This window comes from Callithrix jacchus, chromosome 10 (genome assembly GCF_049354715.1).
Source record: "Callithrix jacchus isolate 240 chromosome 10, calJac240_pri, whole genome shotgun sequence".
NCBI classification, from domain to species: domain Eukaryota; kingdom Metazoa; phylum Chordata; class Mammalia; order Primates; family Cebidae; genus Callithrix; species Callithrix jacchus.
This window is the reverse complement of record NC_133511.1, coordinates 18479774-18506044: the sequence shown is the minus strand read 5'-3', so window position 1 is coordinate 18506044 and position 26271 is coordinate 18479774. Positions and strand designations below refer to the sequence as shown.

The 26271-nt window shown below is 45.3% G+C and overlaps 1 non-coding gene and 1 pseudogene across 1 annotated transcript; one reads left to right on the top strand and one right to left on the bottom strand.

The window, feature by feature from the left end:
- Positions 1 to 9564: 9564 nt before the first annotated feature.
- On the bottom strand, positions 9565 to 9675 carry LOC118145908 (U6 spliceosomal RNA). The gene has a single exon (XR_004731393.1). It is a non-coding gene; the product is annotated as a U6 spliceosomal RNA (small nuclear RNA).
- A 15954-nt stretch (positions 9676 to 25629) lies between these two features.
- LOC108593942 (small ribosomal subunit protein eS27 pseudogene) lies at positions 25630 to 26064 on the top strand (annotated as a pseudogene).
- Positions 26065 to 26271: the final 207 nt, after the last annotated feature.

Here is a 26271-nt window from a genome sequence, read left to right as displayed (position 1 = left end):
AAGCTCTCGCCCAAGGAGGTCTCAGACCGGGTTCTCCTTCTTGGGGGATCTAGGGAATGCACACACACACAGACCCTTGGAGCTGGAGCCGCAGCTGAAAATTGACCCTGAAATCTTTGAAGCTTTTATAGGAATGGAGAGGAAACGAAAACCTGTTATTTCAAAGCGAAGTTAATCCATTTTCATTCTAGGAAAACCGCTGGAAGGAACTTTTAGTTATGCAAATATAGGGCAGAGCTCCCCTTCTGAAATTGAGATGCTTGTGACCCTGAGCGCCCTGGGGCACCCCTCTGCTGGTGAGCTGATGAAAGGGCCTGTGTTGTAGGCAGAAAGGCGCCTCTTCAGATAGTATTTCCCTTTAAAAATTTTGATACAGGCTGGCCATGGTGGCTCACGCCTGTAATCCCAGCAGTTTGGGAGGCTGAGGTGGGTGGATCATCTGAGGTTGAGAGTTCGAGACCAGCTTGGCCAACGTGGTGAAATCATATTTCTACTTAAAATAAAATTTGAAAAAAATTAGCTGGGCGTGGTGATGTGCGCCTGTAATCCCAGCTAGCTGGGAGGCTGAGGCAGGAGAACTGCTTGAACCTGGGAGGCAGAGGTTGCAGTGAGCAGAGATCAAACCACTGTACTTACTCCAGCCTGGACAAAAGAGTGAGACTTCGTTTTTTTTTTTTTTTTTTTTTTTTAGAGACAGGGTTTCACCATGTTGGTCAGGCTGGTCTTGAACTCCTGACTTCAGGTGATCTGCCCACCTCAGCCTCCCAAAGTGTTGGGATTACAGGCATGAGCCACCGCGCCCCACCGAGACTCTGTCTTAAAAAGAAGTTGGGCTGGGCGTGGTGGCTCACGCCTGTAATCACAGCACTTTGGAGGAGGTTAAGGCAGGCAGATCACGAGGTCAGGATTTTGAGACCAGCCTGACCAACAAGGGGAAACCCCGTCTCTACTAAAAATACAAGAATTGGCCAGACATGGTGGCACACGCCTGTAATCCCTACTCGGGAGGCCTTCACAGGAGAATCGCTTGAACCTGGGAGGCAGAGGTTGCAGTGAGCCAAGATGGCGCCATTGCACTCCAGCCTGGGCAACAAAGCGAAACTCCATCTCAAAAAAAAAAAACTGATACAAAATACAATTTATACAATTAATAGTTAATAAATGATTATTATGTGCCAGATACTATGATAAGCACTTAATGGGAATTATCTCACTCAGCCTTCATAATACCCAATATTGCTTTCATTATATAAGTGAAATGAGCAAACCGAGGTTCATAGAGTTTAAGTAACTTGTGCAGTAGGCATGCATTTAGCTAGTGACAGAGAGAGGATTTGAACCTACACCTGACTCCAGAGCCTATTCTCTGCCTCTGTCATCCTCTGGAGTTTTTTCAGGTCATTAATGGAGTGAGTGATTTTCCCAGACTGTCAGAGGGGTTTGACCAAGAGCGACTCCATCTTGAACTGGAATTGGGTAAAATGCGACTGAGACCTAGTGAACTACATTCCTAGGAGGCTAGGCATTCCAATCATAGGAACAGATAGGAGGTCAGCACAAGACGCAGGTGATAAAGACCTTGCTGATAAAACACACTGCAGGCCGGGCGCAGTGGTTCACGCCTGTATTGCCAGCACTTTGGGAGGCCAAGGCGGGCGGATCACGAGGTCAACAGATCGAGAGTATCCTGGTCAACAAGGTGAAACCCCGACTCTACCAAAAATACAAAAATTAGCTGGGCATGGTGGTGCGCGCCTGTAGTCCCAGCTACTCAGGAGGCTGAGGCAGGAGAATTGCTTGAACCCAGGAGGCAGAGGTTGCAGTGAGCCGAGATCGTGCCATTGCACTCCAGTCTGGGTAACAAGAGCGAAACTCCACCTCAAAAAAAAAAAAACAACACACTGCAGTAAAGAAGCCAGCCAAAACCCACCAAAACCAAGATGGTGACAAGAGTGACCTCTGGTTGTCCTCACTACTCTTTGTACGATGATTATAAAGCACTAGCATGCTAAAAGACACTCCCACCAGCTCTATAACAGTTTACGAATGCCGTGGTAATGTCAGGAAGTTATATGGTCTAAAAAGAGGAGGGGACCGGGCATGGTGGCTCAAGCCTGTAATCCCAGCACTTTGGGAGGCCGAGGCAGGCGTATTACATGAGGTCAGGAGTTCGAGACCAGCCTGGCCAATATGTTGAAACCCGCGTATCTACTTAAAAAATACAAAAAGTTAGCCAGGTGTGGTGGCACATGCCTGTAGTCCCAGCTACTCGAGAGATTGAGGCAGGAGAGTCGCTTAAACCCAGGAGGTGGAGTTTGCAGTAAGCCAAGATCAAGTCACTGCACTCCAGCCTGGGTGATAGAGCGAGAATTCATCTCAAAAATATAAATAAATAAAATAAAAAGGGGAGGAACCCTCAGTTCTGGGAATTGCCCATCCCTTTCCCAGAAAACTCATGAATAATCCACCCCTTGTTTAGCATATAATCAAGAAGTAACAATAAGTATCCTTGGTCGAGCAGCTCAAGCTGCTGCTCTCTACCTATGGAGTAGCCATTTTTTTTTTTTCTTTTTTTTTTGAGACGGAGTTTCGCTCTTGTTACCCATGCTGGAGTGCAGTGGCACAATCTCGGCTCACTGCAACCTCCGCCTCCTGGGTTCAAGCGATTCTCCTGCCTCAGACTCCCGAGTAGCTGGGACTACAGGCGTGCGCCACCATGCCCGGCTAATTTTTGTATTTTGAGTAGAGACGGAGTTTCACCATGTTGACCAGGATGGTCTCAATCTCTTGACCTTGTGGTCCCCCCGCCTTGGCCTCCCAAAGTGCTGGGATTACAGGCTTGAGCCACCAATCCCGGCCATTCTTTTATTCCTTTGCTTTCTTAATCAACTTGTTTTCTTTTCTTTCTTTTCTTTTTTTGAGACGGAATTTCGCTCTTGTTACCCAGACTGGAGTGCAATGGCACGATCTCGGCTCACCGCAACCTCCGCCTCCTGGGTTCAAGCAATTCTCCTGCCTCAGCCTCCCGAGTAACTGGGACTACAGGCACGCACCACCATGCCCAGCTAATTTTTGTATTTTTAGTAGAGACAGGGTTTCACCTTGTTGACCAGGATGGTCTTGATCTCTTGACCTCGTGATCCACCGGCCTCGGCCTCCCAAAGTGCTGGGATTACAGGTGCCCGCCACCACGCCCAGTCCAACTTGTTTTCAATTTATGGACTTGCCTTAAATTTTTTCTTGCACATGATCTAAGAGCCCACTCTTGGGGTCTGGATTGGGACCCCTTTCCGGTAGCAAGACCAGAATGCCATTCTTGACTGACTTAGACTGGAGCAGAGCAGGAGAAACCGCCCTGAAGTGTGTGCCAGCCAGGGCCATCCCTGCTGATCTTTGGAGGGACTTGTCTCTTGACCCAAGAGAGAAAGGATGGAATCATTTCACAAGGCACAAAGACACTGTCTTGGGGACAGGCAGGAAGAAGCCAAGACCCTTTCTCCCAAGACCCTTCCTGGGGCCTCAGGAAGAGCTGAGCCCAAGGAGTCCATGCCAAGTTCCAAAGGGTGATGTTGAGGAAGAGTGTGGGTAATGCTGAGATCCAGCCCGAGAGTTTAACAGAAGCCAGCAGATCCCTGGACAGAGGCCTCTTGCCAGAGCAAACTGCTGGGGGCAAGCAATGTTCAGAGCGTCATAGCAAGAGTGAGAATGGCTGCCTGGCCTCATCCTGAACAGGGCTCCCCCCTTGATGCAGACTCCACTTTGGTGGAGCCTGTGGCTTCCATGGGAGAATGTCCTTGTCCTTTTGGCTACAGAACTTTTCTTATAGTTTTTTCTTATAAGAAGCCTTTTCTTGTAGATTTAACTTTTCTTTAACTTTAAACTTTTTCAAACCACATTATCAGATACAATTAAATGCTGATCGCCTCCTGTCCACGCATCTTCACTTTCTGGGTATCCAGGTGGGGCTGGAGAAGAGAAAATGTAACTACTCCCTCCTCTGCCCACCTTTCCTCCAAGTAACCCTCTGTCCCAGCTCAATGGTTACACTTGACATTCTGTTACAAGCTGTTGGTTCATATTTAGCTTGTAGTTGACCTAAACCACCAGATCTTTTTCATACAAACTGCTATCTGGTCAGTTCCTTCCATCCCATGCTTCTAGGACACATGCAACTAATTTAAAATAAAGCAGAATGTAAATGCAATATATTCCACATACAATTTAATTTTGTTTGATTCTGGTAAGCTGAAACAATTAAAAGTTTTAATTATTTTACCTTTTTTAATAATTCCCTTCCCAGTTTGTATCATCTGCTAAACTGGTAAACATAGATTATTTTGTCCTAGCAGGTACTAAGAATGCTGTCTGCAGGACAAAGCAGAGTCCTCTGGAATAATGCTACAACAGGGGTCCTCAAAGTGAATCCAGAGGTCCCAGAGACCCTTTCAGAGGTCTGTAAAGTCTGAACTATTTTCTTTTCTTTTCTTTTTTTCTTTTTTTTTTTTTTGAGGTAGAGTCTTGCTCTGTCGTCCAGGCTGGAATGCAGTGGTGCGATCTTGGTTCACTGCAACCTCCACCTCCTGAGTTCAAGCGATTCTCCTGCCTCAGCCTCCCGAGTAGCTGGGATTACAGGTGCCTGTCACCTGTAATGGAGTTTTACTATTTGTGCCAGGCTGGTCTTAAAATCCTGATCTCGCGATCTGCCCTCCTTGGCCTCCCAAGTGCTGGGATTATAGGCGTGAGCCACCACACCTGGCTGAGGGTCCTCAATAATTTTTAGGACTGTAAAGGGATCCTGAGACCACAGTATTCAAGAATCATGACACTAGATGTATTCCTCTTGACTGACAGCTAGTTGTTACTCTACGAGTTGTCATAAATAATGTGAAAATTTGCCGGGCGCAGTGGCTCACACCTGTAATCCCAGCACTTTAGGAGACCGAGATGGTTGGATCATGAAGTCAGGAGTTCAAGACCAGCCTGGCCAACATGGTGAAACCCCATCTCTATTTAAAAAAAAACACACTTTGGAAGCCAAGGCGGGTGGATCACCTGAGGTCGGGAGTTCAAGACCAGCCTGACCAACATGGTGAAACCCTGTTCTTAAAAAAAAAAAATGTGAAAATTCTTTCCAGAAATTCTGACATTTTTCTTCTAAGGCAGAGGTAGTATAGCCAGGCAGACACTGGAAATTTCAGAGACTGAAGCTCTAATCCTGGCTATGCCACTAACTGTGTGATCCCAGGTAACTTCTGAACTTCTCTAGGGACCAGTTTCTGCATTTGTTTTTTCTGTTGTTGTTGTTTGTTTGTTTGTTTTTGAGACGGAGTTTCACTCTTGTTACCCAGGCTGGAGTGCAATGGTGCAGTCTCTGCTCACTGCAACCTCCGTCTCCCAGGTTCAAGCGATTATCTTGCCTCAGCCTCTTGAGTGCTGGGATTATAGGCATGCACCACCACACCCAGCTAATTTTTGTATTTTTAGTAGAGAGGGGGTTTCACCATGTTGGTCAGGCTGGTCTCGAACTCCTGACCTCATGATCTGCCCACCTTGGCCTCCCAAAGTGTTGGGATTATAGGCGTGAGCCACCACACCTGGCCAGTTTCTGCATTTGTAAATGAGGGGCTTTATGGGATTGACCACTAGGCTTAATATTAGTTTTTAAAGAGCTAAATGAACCTTCACAAATCTCTCTGAGGGATGAAGAAAAATGAGGCAGGAATTTTTTCTTTTTTTTACTGACAGGTAAGTTAAAGTCCAAAACATTAAGAGAAGCAATGGCACGGCTGGACTCAGTGGCTCACGCCTGTAATCCCAGCACTTTGGGAAGCTGAGGCAGGAAGTTCACCTGAGGTCAGGAGTTCGAGACCAGCCTGGCCAACATGGTGAAACCCTGTCTCTACTAAAAAAAGAAAAAAAAAATTAACTGAGAATGGTGGCACATGCCTGTCATCTCAGCTACTCTGGAGGCTGAGGCAGGAGAATCACTTGAACCTGGGAGGTAGAGGTTGCAGTGAGCTGAGATTGTGCCACTGCACTCCAGCCTGGGCAACAAGAGCAAAACTCCATCTCCAGAAAAAAAAAAAAAGAAATGAAAATTAATAAAAACAGTACTTAGGCTGGGCACAGTGGCTCAGGCCTTTAATCCCAGCACTTTGGGAGGTCGAGGTGAAAGGATTACTTGAGCCCAGAAGTTCGAGTCCAACCTGGGCAACGAAGTGAGATCTCATCTCTACTAAAAGAAATAACATTTAAAAATAGTATTTGCATGCTATAATAATAATAGTACATAGCATTTTAAAAATATTTAAGTGAAAGCATTTTTTTTTTTGAGATGGGCTGGAGTGTAATCACAGCTCACTGAAACCTTGAACGCCTGGATTCAAGTGATTCTCCCACCTCAGCCTCCCAAGCAGCTGGGACTACAGTCATGCAACATCACACCTGGCTAATTAAAAAAAATTTTTTTTGGCAGAGCACGGTGGCTCACACCTGTAATCCCAACACTTTGGGAGCCCGAGGCAGGTGGATCACAAGGTCAGGAGTTTGAGACCAGCCTGACCAACATCATGGTGAAACCCTGTATCTACTAAAAATACAAAAATTAGCCGGCGTGGTGGCGTGGTAGGCAACAAGAAGGAAACTCCATCTCAAAAAAAAAGAAAGACAACAACAAAAAACCCGCTGGGCGAGGTGGCTCATGCCTATAATCCCAGCACTTCAGGAGGCTGAGGGCAGATCACCTGAGGTCGGGAGTTCCAGACCAGCCTGGCCAACATGGTGAAATCCCATCTCTACTAAACATACAAAAGTTAGCTGGGCATGGTGGTGGGCATTTGTAATCCCTGATACTCAAGAGGCTGAGGCAGGAAAATCACTTGAACCCAGGTGGTGGAGGTTGCAGTAAATCGAGATTGCACCATTGTACTCCAGCCTGGGCGACAAGAGCAAAACTCCTTTTGTACAGACAGGATCTTGCCATGTTGCTCAGGCTGGTCTTGAACTCCTGAGCTCAAGAGATCCTCCTGCCTTGGTCTTCCAAAGGGCTAGATTATAGGCAGAGCCACTGTACCTGGCCAACCACGGTACTTGGTTTACAAGTGACGTGTTAAATGCATTCTACTCTACACCTTTTAGAAAAGACCACCAGAGACAGTTTTCCTTTAGTCGGCAGGGCTGCAGTACACCTTCCTGTTGCTACCTCAGGGCTCCATCGAGTCTCCAGCTTCTGTCATAATCTAGTCCGAGGAGAGGCACATGTGGTGAGGAACCGAGACATCTTGCCAACAAGCGACAACTTGTAGTGTGTGCCTGAGGTCCCAGCTACTTGGGAGACTGGGATGGGAAGATGACTTGAGCCCAGGAGGTGGAGGCTGCAGTGAGCTGTGGTCATGCTGACACACTCCAATCTGGGTGACAGAGCAAGGCACTATCTCAAAACAAGTAAACAAACAAAAAAACAGAAAAAGCAGGCCAGGCGAGGTGGCTCACGCCTATAATTCCAGCACTTTGGGAGGCTGAGGCAGGTAGATCAGGAGGTCAGGAGTTCAAGACCAGTCTGGCCAAGATAGTGAAACCCTGTCTCTATTAAAAATACTAGTCAGGTGCAGTGGCAGGTGCCTATAAGCCCAGCTACTGGGGAGGCTGAGGCAGGGAATTGCTTGAACCCAGGAGGTGGAGATTGCAGTGAGCCGAGATCACACCATTGCCCTCCGGCCTGGGAGACAGAGTGAGACTCCATCTCAACAACAACAATAGAAAAACAGAAAAAGCAACCAAATCTCATGGGATGTACTGATTTGCTTAGCAACAAAGTTATACCTAGAACAGCAGCTGCAATTGGAGTCACCAGGCTTTGGATAACCCATTTTCATTCTCCTATGTCCTTCAGTCTTGCTGACAGGCAAACAGGTGATTTGAGCAGGGATATGGTAGGAATTATCACCTCTGTGTCTTTCAAGACCTCGTTGGTGGCACTAATCTCTTCAATCCTTCCAGAAATGCGATATTGTTTTTTGTTTACTATTTTAGTATGTAGACACAGTTCTGGGGGATTCCACTTGGCCTTTTCTATCACGATAGCCTTCATTCCATGGGTCAGAGAACCAATACGAGGACTCTACCAGTTGCTGAGTATGTTTACTCAGATACCTACTGAATATATCTAAACTGCAATGCGTACCCCCCTGTGCATTCTGGAACTGGGGAAATAATGATGGGATGAGTTCTGGGAACCACTGGGCTTGCTGTGAAATGGAGCCAAGCCAAAACTTCATAGATCATCTGACTTCCATGAGCCCCTACTCTGACAATAGGACACTGTGCCATTTTGGTTCTCCAGGGATTAGCACCAGTTCTGAGCCAAGGTTACTAAGTCCTAAATGTCTGGTCATTTTCTCTGCTTAAAGCACAGTTGCCTGGTATAATGGCTGCAGGTCTCTTTGAGGAAATGCTAAGAAGAAGCTTTACAGTATAACTTTTCGACAGTGTAGCAAATCTTTCCTCAAAGGGTCTTTCCTTCATTCAAGGGGCCTGGGTATGGGGACTGTTTCTAATCTAAGAATTGATTGAAGGGCTCTTACTCTTAATTGTCAGAAGGTGGCCGGGCATGGTGGCTCACACCTGTAATCCCAGCATTTAGGGAGGCCAAGGTGGGTAGATCAGGAGGTCAGGAGTTTGAGACCAGCCTGGCCAACATGGTGAAACCCCATCTCTACTAAAAATACAAAAGTTAGCTGGGCATGGCACGCCTGTAATCCCAGCTACTGGGGAGGCTGAGATAGAAGAATGGCTTGAACCCAGGAGGCAGAGGATGCAGCGAGCCTGGGTGACAGAGCAAGACTCCATCTCTCTCTTTTTTGTTTTTGAGATGTAGTTTCGCCCTTGTTACCCAGGCTGGAGTGCAATGGCACGATCTCGGCTCACTGCAACCTCCGCCTCCTGGATTCAAGCAATTCTCCTGCCTCAGTCTCCCGAGTAGCTGGGACTACAGGCATGCACCACCATGCCCAGCTAATTTTTGTATTTTTAATAGAGACAGGGTTTCACTATATTGACCAGGATGGTCTCGATCTCTTGACCTTTTGATCCACCTGCCTTGGCCTCCCAAAGCACTGGGATTATAGGCGTGAGTCACTGCGCCCGGCCAAAACCCTGTCTCTTAAAAAAAAAAAAAAAGGCAAACTACTAAAGCCATTTCAAAATAACTCGAACTGATACCTTAAATTCAGAACCTCTGCTTAGTGCACATTTTACTTCTTTAAAACTTTTTTTTACTTGGGAGGCCGAAGCAAGTGGATCATCTGAGGTCAGGAGTTCAAGATCAGCATGGCCAACATGGTGGAACTCCGTGTCTATTAAAAATGCAAAAATTAGCCCCGAGTGGTGGCAGATGTCTATAATCCCAGCTACTTGGGAGGCTGAGGCAGGAGAATCGCTTGAACCCGGGAGGTGGAGGTTGCAGGGAGCCGAGATCATGCCATTGCACTCTAGCCTGGGCAACAAGAATGAAGCTCTGTCTCAAAAAACAATTTACATTTATCTACTTTTATTTATTTTTTACATTTTTTTATAGAATGCCTCATGAATTTGCATGTCATCCTTGAGCAGGGGCCATGCTGATTAATCTTCTCTATATTGTTCCAATTTTAGTATATGTGCTGCTGAAGCGAGCACTATTTATTTTTCTTTAGAGAGAGGGATTTTCTCTGTTGCTCAGGCTGGAGGGCAATGAATGGCATGATCCTAACTCACACTGCAACCTCGATCTCCTGGGCTCAGGGATCCTCCCACCACAGCCTCCTCCACAGGTGTGCACCACAATATAATCTTGTAGAGATGAGGGTGTCGCTACATTGCTGGGATTAAACTCCTGGCCTCAAGCATTCCTCCTGCTTCGGCCTCCCAAAGTGCTGGGATTCCAGGAGTGTGCCTGGTTGCTTTGCATTCTTTCTTTCTTTTTTCTGAGACAGAGTCTTGCTCTTATTGCTATGCTGGTAATTTTTTGTATTTTTAGTAGAGACGGAGTTTCACTATGTTGGCCAGGCTGGTCTCAAACTCCTGACTTCAGGCGATCCACCCACCTCAGCCTCCCAAAGTGCTGGGATTATAGGCGTGAGCCACCATGCCCGGTCCTGCATTCTTTTATGAGATGGCCAGACAGATGTGGCCACAAGAGGAGCCAGAGGACAGGCTCAGGAAAACAGAGTTTATTGTACTCCCGGATCCGAGGGACAGGAAGCATGGCATGCCATGCAGGGCCAAAAGGAAAAGACACTGAGGTGGTCAAAGGGCAGAAGACAAGTGTGGAGGAGGTTTAGGCTAGTGCTTTTTGTGGTGGGGGGTTTTGCGGGAAAGGCAAGCCAGGGTAGTTTGAATAATTTCAGTAGCTTTGGGCTATACGTTGGTCCCTAATTGACTGGGAGCTGGTACTGGGCAGAAGAATTTTGCCTATGGGAATGTATAGGACAGATAGAGGGGGTGTGGGTCTGGGACTGGTTCATCTGCATATCAAAGACAGGCTTCTGGCTGAGCCCTTTGCTATCTCTAAAAATTGGCCAGCCCAGGGAGGGGCAGTCTCTCCCCAGCCAGAAAAGTTTATTTATTTTTTCTTTTTCTTCTTTTTAAATTTAATTTTATTATTTTTTTAAAGACGGGGTTTCACCATGTTGGTCAGGCTTGTCTTGAACTCCCGACCTCAGGTAATCCACCCGCCTTGGCCTCCAAAGTGCTTGGATTACAGGTGTGAGCCACCATGCTTTTATTTTATTTTATTTTCTTGTAGAGACAAGGTCTTGCTATGTTGCTCAGGCTGGTCTTGAACTCCTGGCCTCAAGCATCTTCTTGCCTCAGCCTCCCAAAGTTCTGGTATTACAAGCGTAAGCCACCACACCTGGCCGATAAAGGTTTTTCAGGGTGTGCATTCTTTTTTTTTGAGACAGAGTCTCCTTCTGTGGCTAGGCTGGAGTACAGTGGCTCAATCTCAGCTCACTGCAACCTTCACCTCCTGGGTTCAAGTGATTCTCCTGCCTCAGCCTCCTGAGTAGCTGGGACTACAGGCACACACCATCACGCCCAGCTAATTTTTGTATTTTTAGTGGAGACAGTGTTTCATCACATTGACCAGGATGATCTCAATCGCTTCACCTTGTGATCCACCCGCCTCAGGCTCCCAAATCACTGGAATTACAGGCATAGGCCACCGGGCCCGGCCCAGGGTGTGTATTCTTATTAATAAATTCAATTAATTAATTCATCCAGGCCAGGCATGGTGGCTCACCCTGTAATCCCAGCTGGGAGGTTGAGGCGGATGGATCAGCTGAGGTCAGGAGTTCGAGACCAGCCTGGCCAACATGGTGAAACTCCATCGCTACTAAAAATACAAAATTTCGCTGGGTGTGGTAGCAGGTGCCTGTAATCCCAGCTACTCAGGAGGCTAAGGCAGGAGAATCACTTGAACCTGGGAGGTGGAGTTTGCAGTGAGCTGAGATTGTGCCACTGCACTCCAGACTGAGCAGCAGAGACTCTGTCTTAAAAACAAACAAATAAATAAATTCATCCAAATCCAAAAGTATATTTCTTCCATACTGATCCAACACCTTCAGGATCTGTTCCCCTACATATTCCCTGACTTTCAGTCAGTATAAATCATCATTCGAGGATCTTGGTAAAAGGTGAAGGGAATTGTTTGCACTTTTTTGTTTGTTTTTTGTTTTAGAGACAGACTCTGGCTCTGTCAACAGGCTGGAGTGCAGTGTCACGATCTCGGCTCACTGCAACCTCTGCTTCCTGGGTTCAAGCTATTCTCATGCCTCAGCCTCCCAATTAGCTGGGGTTACAGGCATGTGCCACCACACCTAGCTAGTTTTTGTATTTTTGTAGAGAAAGGATTTCACCATGTTGGCCGGGATGATCTCGATCTCCTGACCTCGTGATCTGCCCACCTCGGCCTCCCAAAGTGCTGGGATTACAGGCAGGAGCCACTGCACCCGGCCTGTACTATTCTTACAGCTTTGCCGTAAATATGAAACGATGTTAAAGAAAACGTGAATCAATGTATACACTGACAAACTCTCAATATTCTTTTGGTGTGTATGGTACTTTCTCATGAGTCACCCTGTGGCCTGCTGTGACTTGAATCTCTGAGCTTACAGATCTAAAAGAGGGGGTAGGGTTGAGTTCCTAAGGGATCAGAGTACCCTGAGAGGCCACTAGCTCCGGGGAGGGCACAGGTTCTTCAGGTAAGGGAAGATTAACTGCAGATAGAGAGGAAGGTCACTTTTTTTGACTAAGGATGGACAGCCGAATTTAGGGTTTAAGGCAGGAGCGTCCAATCTTTTGGCTTCCCTGGGCCACATTGAAATATTTGTCTTGGGCCACGCATAAAATACACGAACACTAACAATAGCTGATGAGCAAAAAAAAAAAAAAGGAAAAAGCAAAAAAGTCACAACAAATAAACTCTAATGTTTTTGTTGTTGTTTTTGAGACACAGTTTCATTCTTGTTGCCCAGGCTGGAGTGCAACGATGCCATCTCGGCTCACTACAACCCCAGCCTCCCAGGTTCAAGCGAGTCTCCTGCCTCAGCCTTCCGAGTAGCTGGGATTACAGGTGCGTGCCACTATGCCCAGCTAAGTTTTATATTTTTTGTGAAGACAGGGTTTCACCATGTTGACCAGGCTGGTCTTGAACTCCTGATCTCAGGTGATCCACCCGGCTTGGCCTCCCAAAGTGCTGTGATTACAGGTATGAGCCACCACGCAGGCCAAACCTCATAATGTTTTAAGAAAGTTTACGAATTTGTGTTGGGCCACATTCAAAGGCATCCTGGGACACCTGCAGCCTGCGGGTCCACAGATTGGTCAAGCTTGGTTTACGGTTTTTGGCCTCATAGGAATCCATCCACATGTCTGTATCCTAAGATTCAGGGTCTTACTCCTTCCCAACCAATGGTCTTATTTTGAAAATAAGACACCCTGGTAGGTTATTTATTCATTTTGCACTGAAATTCTGTCTGATGCAAGTGAACACTTAGGGTTCGGTGATCAAAAATCTTGAGCTTGGCCAGACTCAGTGGCTCATGCCTGAAATCCCAGTACTTTGGGAGGCCGAGGTGGACAGATCACCTGAGGTTGGGAGTTCGAGACCAGCCTGACCAACATGGTGAAACCCTGTCTCTACAAAAACAAAACAAAACAAAACAAAACTTGAACTTGAGGCTACCAAAGATAAGAATTTTTTTTATTTTTATTTTTTTTAAGGCAGTCTTAAAGTGTTTTTGGTCCATTTTCCAGATCTTGGGGTGGAAATTTAAAGCATTCCTGTTTCTGCTAAAATGTTCTACAGCAGCAAATATTTGGCTACCCAAAACTTTGCCTTCTTTTTTTTTCTGAGACGGAGTTTCGCTCTTGCTACTCTTGGAGTGCAATGGTGCGATCTCGGCTCACTGCAACCTCTGCCTCCTGGGTTCAAGTGATTCTCCTGCCTCAGCCTCCCGAGTAGCTGGGATTATAGGCACGAGCCACCATGCCCAGCTAAATTTTTTGTATTTTTAGTAGAGACAGGGTTTCACCATGTTGACTAGGATGGTCTCGATCTCTTAACCTTGTGATCCACCCACCACACCCACCACGGCCTCCCAAAGTGCTGGGATTACAGGCGTGAGCCACCGCGCCCGGCCCAGCTTTTCCTTCTATAAGCATTTATCACAAGTGATTACAGCTAGAATGTAAGTAACTGTTGACTGCTGGCAACAATCATGAATGCACTTAAGTTGAATTAGATCAGAGAACCAGTTTCCAATTCCCATCCTTAATGATCTCTCTCCTGAAACCATGGCCAGTACTAGTAAATGTATCAGTGAGGGAGGTAGAACCATTATGAATGATGAGATAAGGAATTTTTTTAGTTTTGCTCTTGTTACCCAGGCTGGAGTGCAATGGCAGGATCTCGGCTCACCACAACCTCCGCCTTCTAGGTTCAAGCAATTCTCCTGCCTCAGCCTCCTGAGTAGCTGGGACTACAGGCGCGCGCCAGCATGCCCAGCTAATTTTTGTATTTTAGTAGAGACGGGGTTTCACCTTGTTGACCAGGATGGTCTCGATCTCTTGACCTCGTGATCTACCCGCCTCGGCCTCCCAAAGTGCTGGGATTATAGGCGTGAGCCACCGCACCCGGCGGAGATAAGGAATTTATTATGGGAATTATGCTTCACACAGTTGTAGAAGCTGGGGAAATGAAAGACCAAGAGGGCAGTCAGAATCAGAAGAGGAGTCACCAATGTGGGAAGGGAACTGCATCTGGCCACTGACATAGGGCTATGGTGAGAAGGCTCATGGAGAGCCACCTGGGCAGCCGCCCCCTCTGTGGATCCATCACCAAGTGCCTGATGGTCACTGGTGGTCAACAGGGTCAGCAATTGGCAAGCATTTCTGGACACTGATCAGAGCAAAGCAAGGACAAGCTAGAGCTCTAGAGCTCACTAAAGCTTCTGTCACCACATCTAACCACAATGACATTTAGAGAATAATACTTGTGGCTGGGCACAGTGGCTCACACCTGTACAGCACTTTGGGAGGTCGAGGTGGGTGGATCACTTGAGGTCAGGAGTGCGAGACCATCCAGGCCAACGTGGTGAAACCTTGTCTCTACTAAAAATACAAGAATTAACTGGGTGTGGTGGTGCACGCCTGTAGTCCCAGCTACTTGGGAGGCTGAGGCAGGAGAATCACTTGAACCTGGGAGGTAGAGGTTGCAGTGAGCCGAAGTCGTGCCACTGCACTCCAGCCTGAATGACAGACAGAGACTCAAAAAAAGGGTGGGGGAGAATTAATGTTATTTTTATGTTGATAATGGCATTGTGGTTATGTGAGATATTGTCATTCTTAGGAGCTGGGGTTTAAATATTTATGGGTGAACCTTCAAATGGTTTTATATTTATTTGTATTACATATTAAGTGAATATAACAAAATGTTCAATTGTTGAATTTAGGTGGTGCATCTGCAGGTATTTCAACTTTTCTGTATGTTTGAATTTTTTTATGATAAAGTAATGGAAAATAAAAGACTTCTCTCAATTCTTACCTTCTCTGGAAGGCTTCCTTACCCTCCTGTTACCACTTTAAAGTCTGTGCTGTCCATCCTTTTCCTTTCAAGGTACAGCTCTGAGGCATATATCCTTCTGTACTTTAATTTCTTGTTTTCTTGTCTCTTCTGCCTCTAAACTTTGAAGTCCTTAAAGGGCAACATGCTCCTTTCATCTGTAACTGTCCAGCGTTTTTCCTGTACCTGGCACAGGATTGGGTGATCCATTCATCCTTGTTCAGTCAAGAACAGAAGAAAGTCTAATTTAGGAATTTTCTTCAGGGCTACCGATTCAAGTGAATCTAAGACGAGCAACCGTTTGGAGTTAAAAAAATTTTTTTTTTGAAAGGCAGGGGTTTCACCATGTTGGCCAGGCTGGTCTCGAACTCCTGACCTCAAGTGATCTGCCCATCTTGGCCTCCCAAAGTGCTGGGATTACAGGCATGAGCCACCAGGCCCGGCTGGTTTGGGGTTTTTAATTTTCGTTTCAAATTGTAGAAGTGCTGCTTGCAAATTAAAATAATTTAAAATAAAAGTAAAAAATGAAGTTTCATTCCTGTCAGATACACACTTGTTAGAGTTGAGTTTAGCATGTATCCTTCCAAAATTATTTCTTTTTTTTTTGTTTTTTTTTTTTTTGAGATGGAGTCCCACTTTGTTGCCCAGGCTTGAGTGCAGTGGCATGATCTCGGCTCACTGCAACCTCTGCCTCCTGGGTTTAAGCGATTCTCCTCCTTCAGCCTCCTAAGTAGGTGGGATTACAGGTGTATGCCATCACGGCCAGCTAATTTTTGTATTTTAGTAGAGATGGGGTTTCACCATGTTGGTCAAGCTGGTCTTGAACTCCTGACCTCATGATCTACCCACCTCAGCATTCCAAAGTGCTGGGATTACAGGCGTGAGCCACCACTCCCAGCCCAGAATTATTTCTATGCAATTATAAACACACACATGCACACACATACACTCGTAGTACTATAAATGTTTTCTGGAGACTTATACTTTTAAAAAATCTAATAATATATTATGGAGTTTACTATATTTGTGTATAAATAGATCTGCATCACTCTTTACACATTCTATGTAGTAATCGTATGGCTGTGCATTGATTTTATTTCACTACTGCATTTGAGTAACCATGCAGGTAGAGAAGCAGTCTTACGTGAAACCACTACACTAGACAAAAAGGGATTTGGCAACCAGTAGCCCAGACAAAAAGGGATTTAGCCTTAAACTATGGGTACAAAGGCCAGCGCGGTGGCTCACGCCTATAATCCCAGCGCTTTGGAAGGCCGAGGCGGGTAGATCATAAGGTCAAGAGATCGAGACCATCCTGGTCAACAAGGTGAAACCCCGTCTCTACTAAAAATACAAAAATTAGCTGGGCATGGTGATGCGTGCCTGTAGTCCCAGCTACTTGGGAGGCTGAGGCAGGAGAATTGCTTGAACCCAGGAGGCGGAGGTTGTGGTGAGCCGAGATCCTGCCATTGCATTCCAGTCTGGGTAACAACAGCGAAACTCCATCTCGAAAAAAAAAAAAAGTCAGTGTAAACTGGCAAGGAAGGGAATTTATAAAGGTCTCAGCTTACAGAGTCCTGGTCTATTCAAGGAACAAAATAGCATGAAAAAGACCCAAGTATGAAACTGAATGGAGCCAGCTGACAAGTGTGAGACCTGTAAGCACCTAATTTGTATATACTGAGTTACCTTCCCATTGTATGAGCATAGTTCCTGCACCTTGAAGCACCCAAGATACTTCACGGCCTCTAGGAACAAGTGAAAGTGGTTAAGTGTATGGGCCTTTGTTCAACTTGGAGGAGAAAGTCCCACTGGTTTCCCAGTGGCAACAGAAGGTTACCCAAGCAAGTGTGGATGAAATCCCATAATGTTTCCAGTCTCATCATGGGTGCCCCCATGGCTTTCGCTTTCCCCAGCCATTTCTCACTATTGAAAATGTGCCTCTTCTGCTGGCAAGCCCTCCCTCCTTTCTGAGAGTCCTCACCCACCCCAACTATCCAATCTCATTTCCCTCTTAGTTTTCTCTCTCTCTCTCTCTCTCTTTCTTTCTTTCCTTTTTTCTTTCTTTTTTTTCAGACAGATTCTCTCTCTGTCACCCAGGCGGGAGTGCAGTGGCACAAACTCAGCTCACTGTAACCTCCACCTCCCCAGTTGAAGTGATTCTCCTGCCTCAGCCTCCTGAGTAGCTGGGATTACAGGTGGGTCCCACCAAGCCTGGCTAACTTTTGTATTTTTGGTAGAGATGGAGTTTCACCATGTTAGCCAGGCTGGTCTCAAATTCCTGGCCTCAAGTGATTCACCTGCCTTGGCCTCCGAAAAAGCTAGGATTATAAGCATGAGCCACCACGCCCAGCCTTATTTCCCTCTTAGTTTCTAATACTCATCCTGTTTAGTTAGAATGTTACTGTGTCAACAAAACGATGATGAAGCACATTGAGACTTTTTTTTTTTTTTTTTTTTGGCGATGGAGTTTTGCTCTTGTTGCCTAGGCTGGAGTGCAGTGGCGCAATCTTGGCTCACTGCAACCTCTGCCTCCCGGGTTCAAGTGATTCTCCTGCCTCAGCCTTCATAATAGCTAGGATTACAGGAGCATGACACCATGCCCAGCTGATTTTTTGTATTTTTAGCAGAGACAGCCTTTCACCTTGGTAGCCAGGCTGGTCTCAAACTCCTGACCTCAGGTGATCCGCCCACCTTGGCCTCCCAAAGTGCTGGGATTACAGGTGTAAGCCACTGCACCTGGTTGCACTAAGACTATTAAAATAGGTTGTATAAGCATTGCATGGCTGTATCAAAACACCTCATGTACCCCGTAAATATATACGCCTACTCTGTACCCACAAAAAATTAAAATTAAACATTTATTTAAACAATTAAAAAAATTTTTTTAAAAAGGGTTGTATTGTAATATCCTGATGGTGTTGCCCACTCCAAAACATAGCAGGAACCCATCCCTGTCAATTCACTTTCGCTGCCACGTCAGAAGTGTATGCTCATGGCCCTGTTTGCTGCTAAGCACAAGTATTTCTGCAAGTAAAATAGATAGTAATGAGTTTATGTGCACAGTTTGCTTTATATAAACCCAGTGAGTGGGGATCCAAGAAGTAACAAGTTTTGGAGGCAAAATAAATACTAAAATTGGGATTCAATCTGGGATTCTGTATAGTGTTAGGAAAGCTCAGTGTCAGATTATCTGAATGCTATTCAATAATGTTCATTGGCAGTGTTTGAATATTCGCTGTGAGCTGCAGTCATTTGTAAATACTTTAGTAGAAGAAATGCAAAAGAAGAGATAATACTGTTGTAAAATACAATGAAATCAGAACTAATCTGTAATCTGAATTTGCAAAAATATTATCAACTTCAACAGTAAAACCAAAATCAGGGCAGCATTATAAAAGGAAATGAACTTGTATGAAGCATCATGTACTCTAATCCCTAAAGATGCTTCTGGATTTATTTTTAGCAATTCAACTGACGTCAATTCAAATGAAAGAGATTTCTTTCATATGCGGACTATCTGTCATGAAATGGAGATTATGACTACGAGACAGGGCAACCCATGCTTTGCATGTTTATAGTTTTCATTTTAAGGATGCTAACTTTTTTGGCCAGCACAGTGACTCATACCTGTCATCTCAGCACTTTGGGAGGTAGAGACGGGAGAATCCCTTGAACCCAGGAGGTTACAGTGAGCTGAGAGCGTGCCACCACACTCCAGCCTGGATGACACACACACACACAGAGAGAGAGAGAGAGAGAGAGAGAGAGAGAGAGAGAGAGAGAGAGAGACCCTGTCTCAAAAAAATTTAAAAATTTAATATAAGAAAAGTTTTTTGTTGAAGATTGTGCATACCAACATTTAAAACATTAAAGTGTTATGAAAATACAGAATAATTTTTAATATCAATAATTTCTGAGAATTCCTAGGAATTTCTATTTTATTCCCAAATCCTAAAGAATTGGCCATAAAATGATAAATTTGAAGCTGTTGATGGGTATTCTGGGTGCTATAACTGTGTCTATTCTCATATGTGTTTCAAATTTTTCTTTTTTTTTTTTTTGAGTCGAGGTCTCATCCTGTCACCCAGTCTGGAGTGCAGTGGCACGCTTTCATCTCACTGCAACCTCTGCCTCCCTGCTTCAAGTGATTCTCATGCCTCAGCCTCCTGAGTAGCTGGGATTACAGGTGCCCACTGACACACCCAGCTAATTTTTGTATCTTTGGTAGAGGCAGGGTTTCACCATGTTGGCCAGGCTGGTTTCGAACTCCTGACCTCAAGTGGTCCACCCACCTCGGCCTTTCAAAGTGTTGGAATTACAGGCATGAGACATCGCGCCCAGCCTATGTTTAACTTTTTCCAAACCAAAACTGGATCATTTGGGCTACATTCCTGCCTAAACGCCTTTGATGACTTTCTAGCACCCTTAGGAGAAAAGCCAGCCTCTTTGTGCCCTTTAAAGCTTGTGTCATTTTGACCCTTTCACCCTCCAGCTCCAACTCTCACTCTCCTACTACTTTCCAGCAACATCAGGGTTCTCTCAGTTCCTCAAACTCACCACTTTCCTGACTCAAGGTCTTGGCCCATGCTGTTTACACTGCTCAAAATCCTCTTTCAGGCCAGCACTTTGGGAGGTCCCGGCAGGCGGATCACATGAGGCCAGGAGTTTAGACCAGCCTGGCCCACATGGAGAAACTCTGTCTCTACTTAAAAAAAAAAAAAAAAAAATTAGGTGGGCATGGTGGCACAGGCCTGTAATCCCAGCTACTCAGAAGGCTGAGGCAGGAGAATCGCATGAAGCTGGGAGGTGGAGGTTGCAGTGAGCTGAGATCGTGCCACTGCACTCCAGCCTGGACAACAGAGCAAGACTCCATCTCAAAAAAAAAAGGAATACTCTTTCTGCTACTATTTCCCTGGGTAACTTTTACTTATCTTTCAATACAAGTTCCTCCTAGAGGCTTTCCTTAGACAACCTCCTCCCTGCTGCCAAATCTAAATAAGATCTTCCTGTGAAAATCTCCCCCGCCCCCGTCCTACCATCCTTCATACCCCTTCTCACAGTTTGTAGTCATATATTTATTCACGTACTCACTGGTTTAATGACTGTCCCTTGCTACATGTTAAGGGCAGGGGGCATGACATTTTGGTTCACCCCTATTATATCTATCTACACTCTTAGGACAAGGCTTTGTATGAAATTGGCCCTTGGTAACTACCAGTGTAAACAATTCAACTGTCCAAGGGAGACAGATACTATGACAAGAAGGAAATAAAGTTCAGCAAAATTGCTCTTAGTGAATATGTAACAGCTCTCAGAACCACCAATGTTTTTTTATTGCCCACAAATTCCATTCTATAATTTCACCTAAGATCAACATTGAGCTTCCTCTTTGTCACTTCTGGAGTCTACCTCTCTTCTTTTTTTTTTTCTGAGATAAGGTCTCACTTTGTCACGCAGGCCAGAGTGCAGTGGTACGGACATGGCTCACTGCAGCCTTGACCTCTGGATTCAAGTGATCCTCCTGCCTCAGCCTCCCAACTAGCTGGGACCACAGGTGCCCATCACCACACCTGGCTATTTTTATTTTTATTTTATTTTATTTTTTATTCTTTTGAGATGGAGTTTCACTCTTGTTACCCAGGCTGGAGTGCAATGGCGCGATCTTGGCTCACTGCAACCTCCACCTCCTGGGTTCAGGCAATTCTCCTGCCTCAGCCTCCTAAGTAGCTGGGATTACAGGCACACGCCACCATGCCAAGCTAATTTTTTGTATTTTTAGTTGAGACGGGGTTTCACCATGTTGACCAGGATGGTCTCGACCTCTTGACCTCGTGATCCACTTGCCTCAGCCTCCCAAAGTGCTGGGATTACAGGCTTGAGCCACCGCACCCGGCTATTTTTTTTTAAGATGGGGTTTCACCAGGTTGGTCAGGCTGGTCTTGAACTCCCGACCTCAGGTGATCCACCCGCTTCAGCCTCCCAGAGTGCTAGGATTACTGGCATGAGCCACCACGCCAGGCCTATTTTTTTTTTTTTTTGAGATGGAGTTTTGCTCTTGTTGCCCAGTCTGGAGTGCAACGTCACTATCTCAGCTCATGGCAACTTCCGCCTCCTGGGTTCCAGCGATTCTCCTGCCTTAGCCTCCCAAGTAGCTGGGATTACAGGCATGTGCCACCACGCCCAGCTAATTTTGTATTTTTAGTAGAGACAGGGTTTCTCCATGTTGGCCAGACTGGTCTCAAACTCCTGACCTCAGGTGATCCGCCCACTTCAACCTCCCAAAGTGCTGGGATTACAGGCGTGAGCCACCTTGCCTGGCTCACACCTGGCTAATTTTTGTATTTTGTATTTTTTTTTTTTTTTTTTTTTAGAGAAGGGGTTTTGCTGGGCGCAGTGGCTCATCCCAGCACTTTGGGAGGCTGAGGTGGGCGGATCACCTGAGGTCAGGAGTTTGAGACCAGCCTGACCAATATGGCGAAAACTCATCTTTAGAAAAAAAAAAGAGAGAGAGAGAAGGGGTTTTGCCATACTGCCCAGGCTGGTCTTGAACTCCTGGGCTCAAGCGATTCACCCACCTCAGCCTCCCAAAGTGCTGGGATTACAGGTGTGTGCCATTGTGTCTGGCCCCTTTCTTCTTTTTTGTTTTGTTTTGTTTGAGGCAGAGTCTCACTCTGTCACCCAGGCTGGAATGCAGTGGCGCTATCTCAGCTCACTGCAGCCTGTGCCTTAAGCAATTCTTGTGCCTCAGTCTTCTGAGTAGCTGGGATTACAGGCGCATGCCACCATGCCCAACCAATTTTTGTATTTTTAGTGAAGGCGGGGTTTTATCATGTTAGCCAGGCTGGTCTCGAACTCCTGACTTCAAATGATCCACCTGCCTCGGCCTCCCAAAGTGCTGGGATTATAGGCATAAGCCACTCCACCTGGTCCCTTTCTTCTTAACAACCTTAATTAAATTAAAAAACTGATCCTCTAAGGCTGGCAATGGAGGGAAAAAGCAGCTCAGGAGAGTTAATAGGCATAGCAGCCAATTGCCATGTGTGGAACGAATTTGCCTAGAATTCCATGGTTTTTTTTTTTTTTTTTTGGCTAGTCAAGTGAAGCAGTGGGAGTGGAGAAGGAGCAAAGAAATCTATAACTGGTTGTGATAAATTAGTTGTAAACACCACTGCACTCGGACCCACCCCAAGTTTTTTTTTCAGAATGTCATTTATATTTAATTTATTTTAATGTATTTATTTTTAGAGACAGAGTGTTGCTCTATCACCTAGGCTGGAGTGCATGGCATGATCAGGGCTCACTGCAGCCTGGAACTCCTGGGCGCAAATGATCCTCCCACTTCAGCCTCCTAAGTAGCTCAGACTATAGGAGTGCTAATTTTTTACTTTTTGTAGAGATGGGGGTCTCACTATGTTGCCCAGGATGGTCTTGAACTCCTGAGCTCAAGCAATTCTCCTGCCTCAGCCTCCCAAGGTGCTGAGATTATAGGCGTCAGCCACCGTGCCTGGTCGCCCCTAGTTTTGACTCTTATCCTAAGATTCAGTTTTTGGTCCAAGTAAAGAGGGTACTTCACCATTGTGTATACAGACATTGAAAAGACAATAGAACGTTTTTAAAAACTTTTTATCAATAAAAATTTAACTGCTATCCAAATGTCACATATTGTGCTATAAAAAATTAACAATGTAAATGAAATGAATAAATTCCTGGAAAGACACAAATGACCACCCTGACTCAGGAAGAAATAAAATACCTGAATAGTCCTGTATCAATTAAATAAAGCGGATTTGAAACTTAAAATCTTAGGCTCTGGTGAGTTAATTGTTAACAAAATATTAGCAAATCAAATTCAGCAATAGGTTAAAAGGATAATACAGCCTTCCAAAGCGAGTTCATTCTAGGAATGCAAGATTGGTTTAACATTTGAAAACCAATTAATGTCATTCCCCATGTTAATAGAATAAAGGAGAAAAACCATACGATTATCTCAGAGACAGAAAAAACATTTAACCAAATTCAAAACTAAAATTTGTAACAATAACAACAAAAACCCCCCAAACCCAAACTTTCACCAAGACGTTTTTGCCCACGATTCACCTTGTAAACTTACTTCCGCACTTTCTGCTGAGCACCAGGAATCTCCATGACCAACCCTGGAGGAGTAAACACTCAACCTTAAACAAATATTGGCGGGCCTGTTAGGAGCTGAGGATACGCTTGTGAATAAGCAGATGAGGTCCCCACTTTATAGAGTTCACATTCTTGGAAACAGGCTTGATTTTATTAAGGGTTCTGGAAGGACTCCTTTCACTTTCACCCTACCCATGCACTCTTAAAACACCTGGAGGTGGTTTTCTGAGCTTCATCCTGTTGGGCAACGAGACTTGCGGTCTGCTTGTTGGACTTTTCTAGCACCATGGCCCCAAAATGCCAGTCCCTACCACTGCCTCAAAAGAAGAAACCAAGACTGCCTCGTGCTCTGAGACCAGAGAAGACCAATCCACCTCTCTGGGCTTGCTGAAGAAGACAAAAAAAAAAAAACAAAAAAAAAACAGCAGGAAGCAATTGAACGTATTGATGAAGTACAAGATGAAATACACCTTTTTTCTTTTTGAGTCGGAGTCTCACTCTTGTCACCCAGACTGGAGTGAAATGGTGCAATCTCGGGTCACTGCAAGCTCTGCCTCGGGTTCAAGCGACTCTCCTGCCTCAGCCTCCCAAGTAGCTGGGATTATTGGCACCTGCCACCAAACCTGGCTAATTTTTGTATTTTTAGTAGAGACCGGTTTCACCATGTTGGCCAGGCTGGTCTCAAACTCCTGACCTCAAGTGATCCGCCTGCCTCGGCCCCCCAAAGTGCTAGGATTACAGGTGTGAGCCACCACGCCCAGCTGACAGACTTAATGAACAAGCTAGTGAGGAGATTTTGAAACTAGAAAAGAAATATAGCAAACTCTGCCAGCCATTTTTTCCAAAGAGGTCAGAGTTGATTGCCAAAATCCCAGATTTTGGGGTAACAATATTTGTCAACCATCCACAAGTGTTTGTATTGCTTTTGGAGGAGGATAAAGAGGCACTGCATTATTTGACAGAGTTGAATTGACAGAATTTGAAGATATTAAATTAGGTTACAGAATAGATTTTTATTTTGATGAAAATTCTTACCTTGAAAATAAAGTTATCTCCAGAGAATTTCACCTGAATTCTCTGAGAGTGGTGATCCATCTTCAAAGTCCACTGAAATCAAATGGAAATCTGGAAGGGATTTGACAGAAAGTTCAAGTCAGACACAGAATAAAGCCAGCATGAGAAATTGGAGAGCTTTTTTTACCTGGTTCACTGATCATTCTGATGCAGGTGTTGGGGAGTTAGGAGAGGTCATCAAAGATGAATTTGCCCAGACCTATTACAGTACTACTTGCTTCCTGATATGATGATAAAGAAAAAGAGGAAGGCAGGGCGAGGTGGCTCACGTCTGTAATCCCAGCACTCTGGGAGGCTGAGGCAAGTGGATTGTCTGTGGTCAGGAATTAGAGACCAGCCTGGCCAACATGGGGAAACTCCGTTTCTACTAAAAATAGAAAAAATTACCTGGGTGTGGTGGTGCACGCCTATAATCCCAGCTACTCTGGAGGTTGAGGCAGGAGAATTGCTTGAACTGGAAGGCAGAGGTTGCTGTGAGCTGAGATTGCGCCATCGCACTCCAGCCTGAGCAACAAGAGTGAAACTCCATCTCAAAAAAAAAAAAAAAGATGATGATGATGAAGGGTTGGAAGGTACTGACAAAGGAGAGGAGGATGAAGGAAGAGATGAGTAATAGAACACTGATGGATTCCAACCTTCCTTTTAAAAATTGTTCCCCATTTTCTGGGAGCAAATTGCAGTCTTTTTGTTTTTTCCCTCTTGTGCCCAGTCACACTGGGCACACTGTTCCTGAGGTTTCTTTTCTTTATACCATCGGTCTTATTTTGGGGGGATGTACCTTGAACAGAATACAATGGGAAAAGAGTCTCTATCCCTTTTCATCCCAAATTCATTTTTTTTTCTTTTCTCTCTCTCTTTTTTTTTTTTATGATGGGGTTTCACCATGATGGCCAGGCTGGTCTTGAACTCCTGACCTCAGGTGATCCACCTGCCTCGGCCTCCCAAAGTGCTAGGTTTACAGGTGTGAGCCACAGCACCCGGCCTCCCAAATTCATTTTTATCCCTTCTTGTCTGAACAAAAACTATACGGAATCAACACCTCCAAGGTCTGTGGGAGAAAAGGAAAACCTTCTTCCTTCGCTCTGCTGGAAGCTGGAGGATGCTAGACCCCTGTGTAGTTATACATAGAATTCTCGCTTTCTTCCTCCTTTCTCTGTGTATTGGGCTCAGAGAGTTCAGTGTCTCTATGTGAACGTGGACAGTTAGTATTTACCAACATGTATCTGTCTACTTTCTCTTGTTTAAAAAAAGGAGGGGGGAAGGGCCAGGAGAAGGGAGTTAAATGTGAATTGAGGCTGGGCGCAGTGACTCACACCTGTAATCCCAGCACTTTGGGAGGCTGAGGTGGGTGGATCGCTTGAGGTCAGGAGTTTGAGACAAGCCTGGCCAACACGGTAAAACCCAGTCTCTTGTAAAAATACAAAAAATTGCCTTTCCGGTGGTGACGACCTATGCACGAGAACATGCCTCTTGCAAAGGATCTCCTTCATCCCTCTCCAGAAGACAAGAAGAGGAAACACAAGAAGAAACACCTAGTGCAGAGCCCCAGTTCCTACTTCATGGATGTGAAATGCCCAGGATGCTATAAAATCACCACAGTCTTCAGCCAGGCACAAACAGCAGTTTTGTGTATTGGCTGCTCCACTGTCCTCTGCCAGCCTACGGAAGGAAAAGCAAGGCTTACAGAAGGATGTTCTTTCAGGAGGAAGCAGCACTGGAGGCACTCAATCAAGACGAGTGGGAAACCATCTCAATAAACACATTTTGGATAAATAAATAAATAAAAATAAAAATACAAAAAATTGCTGGACGTGGTGACAGATGCTTGTAATCCCAGCTACTCAGGAGGCTGAGGCAGGAGAATTGCTTAAACCTAGGAGGTGGCTATTTTTTGTATTTTTAGTAGAGACAGAGTTTTGCCAGGTGGATCACAAGGTCAAGAGATGGAGACCATCCTGGCCAAC